Source organism: Chiloscyllium punctatum, chromosome 34 (genome assembly GCF_047496795.1).
Source record: "Chiloscyllium punctatum isolate Juve2018m chromosome 34, sChiPun1.3, whole genome shotgun sequence".
NCBI lineage: Eukaryota > Metazoa > Chordata > Chondrichthyes > Orectolobiformes > Hemiscylliidae > Chiloscyllium > Chiloscyllium punctatum.
The window spans coordinates 40,768,292-40,775,796 of record NC_092772.1 but is presented as its reverse complement, the minus strand read 5'-3'; the positions used below and the strand labels follow the sequence as shown (position 1 = coordinate 40,775,796).

At 44.9% G+C, this 7,505-nt stretch overlaps 1 non-coding gene across 1 annotated transcript; it reads left to right on the top strand.

Moving 5' to 3' along the window:
- The first annotated feature begins 7,189 nt into the window (after nt 1-7,189).
- On the top strand, nt 7,190-7,262 carry trnal-uaa (transfer RNA leucine (anticodon UAA)). Its single transcript has one exon. It is a non-coding gene; the product is annotated as a tRNA-Leu (tRNA).
- Nucleotides 7,263-7,505: the final 243 nt, after the last annotated feature.

Sequence of the window (7,505 nt, the reverse complement as noted above, 5' to 3'; positions counted from 1 at the left end):
TGTGTCTAAGTGCTTATTGGTAGGAGACACGTTGGTGGTGGAGGTTTGTGTGTGTGTGTTTCTGTGCATCTCTGTAAAATGGCAGGAGACAGGGTGGTGGTTGTGGTGGTGGAGGGGTATGTGTGTGTTTCTGTATATATCTGTTTTATGGGCTGGAGAGAGTGTGGTGGTGGAGGGGTGTGAGTGTGTGTTTCTGTGTATATCTGATGAACGGGAGACAGAATACCAGGAGACAGTGTTGGTGGAGGGTTGTCTGTTTGTTTGTTTTTTTTTCTGTGTCTGTCTGTTTAATGCTGGTGTTAGGGTGGTGGTGTAGGGATGTGTATGCTTTTCTGTAAGTATCTGCTTAATGACGGGAGACAGACGAGGGGTGGTGGAGGGTTGTGTGTGTCTGTTTCTCTGTATATATGATTAATTGCAGGAAACAGTGTGGCGGTGGAGCGTTCTGTATATATGTGTGTTTCTGTGTATATCTGTTTAAGGGCAGGAGACAGGGTGATGGGAGAGGGATGTGTGCGTGTTTCTGTATATATCTGTTTTATGGGCTGGAGAGAGTGTGGTGGTGGAGGGGTGTGAGTGTGTGTTTCTGTGTATATCTGATGAACGGCAGGAAACGGGGTGGTGGTCAAGAGATGTGTATGTGTGTGTGTTTGTGTATATACCTGCTAAAAGGCAGGAGACAGGTGGTAGTGGAGAGTATAGTGTCTGTATTCCTGTGTCTATGTGCTTACTAGCAGGAGACAGGGTGGTGGTGGACGGTTGTGTATGCATGTGCGTTTTTGCGTATATCCGTTTAAGGTCAGTAAGCAGGGTGTTCAGAGAACATAGAATATAGATCATTATGGCGCAGTACAGGCCCTTCGGCCCTCAATGTTGCGCCGACCTGTCATTCCAATCTGAAGCCTATCGAACATACACTATTCCATGTACGTCCACATGCTTGTCCAATGACGACTTAAAGTTACTTAAAGTTGGCGAATCTACTACCATTGCAGGCAAAGCATTCCATACCTTAACTACTCTCGGAATAAAGAAACTACCTGTGACATCTGTCCTATATCTGTCACCTCTCCATTTAAAGCTATGCCCCCTCGTGCTCGCCGTCACCATACTTGGAAAAAAGCTCTCCCTCTCCACCCATTCTAATTCTCTGATTATCTTATATGTCTCGATTGAGTCACGTCTCAAACTTCTCTCCAACGAAAACAGCCTCAAGTCCCTCAGACTTTCCTCAGACGGCCTTCTCACCATACCAGGCAACATCCTAGTAAATCTCTTCTGCACTCTTTCCAAAGCATACTTCTTATACTTCTTATATTGTGGTGACCAGAACTGTATACAATACTCCAAGTGCGGCCGCACCAGAGTTTTGTACAGATGTAGCATAACCTCATGGTTTCAGAACTCGATCCCTATATTAATGCCTTCTTAACAACACAGTCAACCTGGGTGGCAACTTTCAAGGATCTGTGTACCTGGACACCGAGATCTCTCTGCTCATCTACACTACCAAGAATCTTATCATAAGCCCAGTACTTTGAATTGCTGTTCCTCCGACCAAAGTGCATCACTTCTCACTTGTCCACATTAAACTCCATTTGCCACCTCTTAGCCCAGCTCTGCAGCTTATCTATGTCTCTCTGTAACCTCTTTCATCACTATCCACAACTCCACCGACCTTAGTGTTGTCTGCAAATTTACTAACCCACCCTTCTACTCCCTTATCCAGGTCGTTTATAAAAATGATGAACAGCAGTGGACCCAACACCGACCCTTGCGGCACATCACTAGTAACTGAACTCCAGATGAACATTTCCCATCAACCACCACCCTCTGTCTTCTTTCAACCAGCCAATTACTGATCCAACCTGCTATATCTCCTACAATCCCATTCGTCCGTATTTTGAACGATAGCCTACTGTGGAGAATCTTATCAAATGCGTTGCTGATATCCATATACACCACATCATCCAGTTTACTCTCATCTACCTGTTTGGTCACTTTCTCAAAGAACTCAATACGGTTTGTGAGGCACGACATAACCTTCACAAAACCGTGCTGACTCTCCATTATCAAATTATTCTTTTCTAGATGATTGTAAATCCTATCTGTTATAACCTTTTCCAACACTTTACCAATAACTGAAGTAAGGCTCACTGGTCTATAATTACCAGGGTTGTCTCTACTCGCCTGCTTGAACAGGGGAACCACATTAGCTATCCTTCAGTCTTCTAGCACTATTCCTGTAGACAATGACGATTTAAAGATCAATGCCAAAGGCTCGGCAACGTCCTTCCTTGCTTCCCAGAGGATCCCAGGCTAAATCCCATCCAGCCCAGTGGACTTATCTATTTTCACACTCTGCAGGATTTCTAATACCTCTTCATTGTGAACCTCAATCCCACCGAGTCTAGCAGCCTGTATCTGAGTATTCTCCTCGACAACATTGTCGATTTCTAGAGTGAATACTGTCGAAAAATATTCATTTAGTGCTTTCTCTATTTCCTCCGACTCTTCACACAACTTCCCATTAATATCCTTGATTGCCCCTAATTTTACTCTTGTCATTCTTTTATTCCTTAAATACCTCTAGAAAGCTTTATGTTTTACCCTGATCCTATCGGCCAACAACTTCTCATGTCTCCTCCTGACTCTTCTGAGCTCTCTCTTTAGGTTTTTCCTGGCAACCTTGTAACCCTCAAGTGCCCTAACTGAACATTCACATCTCATCCGACCGTAAGCCTCCCTCTTCCTCTTGACCAGAGATTCTACTTCCTTCGTAAACCACGGCTCCTGCGCTCTACAGCTTCCTCCCTGCCTGACAGGAACATATTTATCTAGGACTCTCAGGAGCGTTTCCTTGAATAAGCTCCACATTTCTAATGTGCCCATTCTCTGCAGGTTCCTTCCCCATCGTATACTTCTTAAATCTTGCCTAATCGCATCGTAACTGCCGTTCCTTCAGCTGTAAATTTCGTGGAAGTTGTGTGTGCGTGCATTTCCATGTAAACTGTTTGATGACAGGAGACAGGGTGGTCGAGGAGATTTGAGTGAGTGAGTGTGTGTTTCCATGTATATGTGCTTACTGGCACGAGACAGTTTGATGTGTGTGTTTTTTGTGTATATCTGTCCAATGACAGGAGGCAGGGTGTTCATGGAGTTTTGTGTGTGCTTGTGTGTGCGTGTGTGTGTATGTTTGTGAGTTTCTGCATACATCTTTTTCATGGCAGGAAACAGGGTGGTGGTTGAGGGATGTGTGTGTGTTTGTGTGTATATCTGCTTAAAGATAGGAGACAGGGTGGCGGTGGAGGGTTGTGCATTGGGTTCAGTGTCTACCTGTTTAATGTCAGGAGGCAGGATGGTCATATTGGTTGAGTGCATGTGTGTCAATGTGTATATATATTTAAGGGCGAGAGACAGGGTGGGAGTGGAGTGTGCTGTGTGTGCGTTTCTGTGTATAACTGTTTAATGGTAGGTGGCATGTTGGTGTGGAGGGTTGTGTGTGTGCTTCTGCGTATATATGCTAAATAGCAGGTGACATGATTGTGTGTGAGTGTTTCTCTGTATACCTGCTCAATGGCAGGAGACAGGATTGTCATGGAGGATTGTGTGTGTTTCTGCGTATCTCTATTCAATGTCAGGAGACAGTGGTGTTGAATGGTAGAGTGTCTGTGTTTCTGTGTCTGCGTGCTTAGTGGCAGGTGACAGGGTGGTGGAGGATTGTGTATGTTTCTGTGTATACCTGTTTAACGTCAGTAGACAGGGTGTTCGTAGAAGGTTGTATGTGTGTTTCTGTGTATATCTGTTTAATTGCAGGAGACGTGGTTGTGCTTGAGGGTTGTGCGTGCGTTTCTGTGTATATCTGCTTAATGGCAGGCAACAAGATGTTGGTCGGGGGTTTTGTGTGTATTTGTGTGTGGGTGTTGCTGTGTGTATCTGTTTAATGGCACAAAACAATGTGGTGGTTAACAGTTGTGTGTTTGTGCATTTATACGTATATCTGTTTAATCGCAGGGGACAGGGTTATGGTGGAGGGTTGTGTGTGTGTGTTTCTCTGCTTGTCTGTTTAATGGCAGGAGACAGGGTGATGGTGTCGAGATTAGTTTGTGTTTCTGTTTCTATCGGTTTAATCGCCAGAGAGAGTGTGATGGTGGAGGGTTGTGTCTGTGTGTGTTTATGTGTATGTCTGATTAACGGCAGCAAACGGGGTGGTGGTGGAGGGTTCTGTATATGTGTGTGTTTCTGTGGATATCTGTTTCAGGGCAGGAGACATGATGGTGGTCAAGGGTTGGGTGTGTGTACTTTTATATATATCTGCTCAATGGCAGCAGAACAGGGTGGTGGTGGACGGACGTGTGTGTGTTTGTGTGTATATCTGTTTAATGTCAGCAGACAGGGTGGCGGTCGAGGATTGTGTGTGTGTGTTTTTCTATGTATATCTGCTTAGTGGCAGGAGAAATGGTTGTGGTTCAATTGTAGAGTGCATGTTTGAATGTATATCCACTTAGTGGCAGGAAATAAGGTTGTGGTGGAGGACTGTGTGTGTCTTTCTGCATGTATCTATTTAATGGCTGCTGACAGGGAGGTAGTGGGGGGTTTGTGTGTTTCTATATATATATTGAATTGAAGGAGACAGGCTGGCAAAGGAGGGTTGTGTGTGTGCTTCTGTGTATATCTGTTTTAGGGCAGGAGACAGGGTGATGGTTGAGGGTTGTGTGTGTGTATTTCTGTGTATATCTGCTCAATGGCACGAGAACAGTGTGGTGGTGGAGGGTTGTATGTGTGTGTGTGTGTTTCTGTGTATATCTGTTTAAGGACTGGTGACAGGGTGGTGGTGGAGGGTTGTTGTGTATTTCTGTATATCTCTGCTCAATAGCAGGAGAACAAGGTGGTGTTGGAGGATTGTGTGTGTGTGTTTCTGTGTATATTTATTTAAGGGCAGGAAACAGGGTGGTGATTGAGGATTGTGTGTGTGTGTTTCTGTGCATATCTGATTAATGGCAGGAAACAGGGTGGTGATGGAGGATTGTGTGTGTATTTCTGTGTGCAGCTGTTTAATAGCAAGAGAAAGGGTGTTCGTTGAGTGTTGTGTGCGTGTGTTTCTGTATACATCTATTTAAGGGCTGCAGACAGGGTTTTGGTGGAGGGTAGTGTGCGTGCGTGTTTAATGACAGGAGACAGTGGTGGAGGAGGAACGTGTGTGCGTTTCTGTGTTTAACTGCTTAATGACAGGAGACAGGGTGGTGCTGGAAATATGTGTGTATGTTTCTGTATGTATCGGTTTAATTGCAGGACACAGTGGTGGAGGAGGCTAATGTGTGTGTTTCTGCGTAAATCTATTTATAGGCAAGACACAGTGTGGTAGTGGAGGGTAGAATGTCTGTGTTTCTGTGTCTATGTGCTTACTTGCAGGAGACAGGATGGCGGTGGAGGGTTGTGTATGTATGTTTCTTTGTGTATCTGTTTAATGGCAGGAGACAGGGTGGTGGCCAAGAGTTGCGTGTGTTTGTTTCTGTGTATATCTGTTTAATGGCAGGAGACAGGGAGTTGGTCGAGGATTGTGTGTGTGCATTTCTGTGAATATCCACTCAATGGCAGGAGACAGGGTGGTCGTGGAGGGTTGTGCATGTGTGTGTTTCTGTGTATATCTATTTAATTGCTGAGGACAGGGTGGTGGTGGAGAGATGTGTCTGTGTTTCAGTGCATATCTGTTTAATGACAGGAGACAAGGTGGTGGTAGGGCGATGTATGGGTCTGTGTTTCTGTGTATATTTGTTTAATGGCAAGAGACAAGGTGATGGTGGAGGGGGTATGTGCGTGTTTCTGTGTATGTCTGTTTAATTGCAGGAGACAGGGTGGTGGTAGAAGATGGTGTATGCGTGTGTCTCTGTATATCTGAAAAATCGTAGGAGACAGGGTGGTGAAGGAAGTTTGTGTGTGTTTGTGTTCCTGTGTATATCTGTTTAATGAAAGGAGACAGGGTGGTGGTGGAGGGTTGCTGTATGTTTCTGTAAATTACTGTTTAATAGCAGCAGACAGCGTGGTGGTGGAGGAAGGTGAGTGTGTGTTTCTGTGTATAACTGTTTAATAGCCGGAGACAGGGTGGTGCTGGAGTTTTATGTGTGTATTTCTGTATATATCTGTTTAATTACAGGAGACAGGTGGAGGGGTGCGTGTGTGTTTCTGTGTATACCCGCTCAATGACAGGAGACAAATTGGGTGTCAAGGATTGTGTGCGTGTGTGTGTGTGTTCCTGTGTATGTCTGTTTAATTGCAGGAGACAGCGTGGTGGTGAAGGATTGTGTATGTGTTTCTGTGTATGTCTACTTAATGGCAAGAGACAGGGGGATGGTGTCGAGATGTGTGTGTGTTTCTTTTTATACCTGTTTAATTGCCGGTAAGTGTGTGATGGTAGACCATTGTGTGTGTGAGTGTGTGTGCGTGTGTTTTTGTGTAGATCTGTGTAATGGCAGGAGACAGTGTGGTCGTGAATGATTGTGTGTGTGAGTGTGTGTGTTTCTGTTATATTTGTTCAATGGCAGGAGACAGGAAGGTGTTTTAGAGATTTGTGTGTGTTTCTGTGTATATCTGCTTATTGTTCGGAGGCAAAGTGTTGGTGCAGGGTTGTGTGTGTATGTGCTTCTGTGTATATCTGCTTGATAGTGTGAGACAAGTTGGCGGTGGAGGCTTGTGTTTTGTGATTTAGTGTATATCTGATTAGTGGCAAGAAACAGGGTTTTGGTGGAGAGTTGTGTGTGTTTCTGTGTATATCTACTTAATGGAAGGGGACAGCGTGATGATGGAGGGTTGTGTGTGTTTCTGCATATATCTGCTTATTGGCAAGAGACAGGGTAGTGGTGGAAGGTTGTGCGCTGGTGTTTCTGTCAATAACAGTTTAATAACAGGAGACAGGTATTGGTGCAGGTTGGTGTGCATGTTTTTCTGCATTTTACGTGAACCGTACAATTTGATGCAGGGACATTCACACATGGTCACGAGCCACATTGATAATAACTGAGTTGGAAACGTTTTGGAACTGAGTTGGAAGAGTGTCTTTTTTTTTAGCGTTTTCAAGATGTCAATTACGCTGAACAGCAACGCGCCACGGGAAACAGAAAGGTGAACGGTACAATGGCTTGAACTTTCAGTGCTGAATGCCACTGAGCCGCAGGAGGGGCGACTGCGGCTTGTTTCTGTAGTGTAGCGGTCATCACGTTCGCCTTAAGTGCGAAACGTCCCCAGTTCGAAAGTGGGCAGGAACTGCTTTGTGCTACAACTGCAGCCTTTGACAGAGACAAGAGCCGAGCTTTCTTGCTTTCCCATCTGCAAACCTGCCTTCGAATTTGCTTAAAGAAATCTGCTCTCGAAGTGAACTGCAATACAATTCCATTTAAATACTGTGCAATTGTAAATGATCATATGCCTTCTGTTTGAGAGTGTAGTTACCCCCTTCTGATGCTTCCGTTTGCATTCCTTGCGCAGACGGCCCGGTTCAAAGATACGGA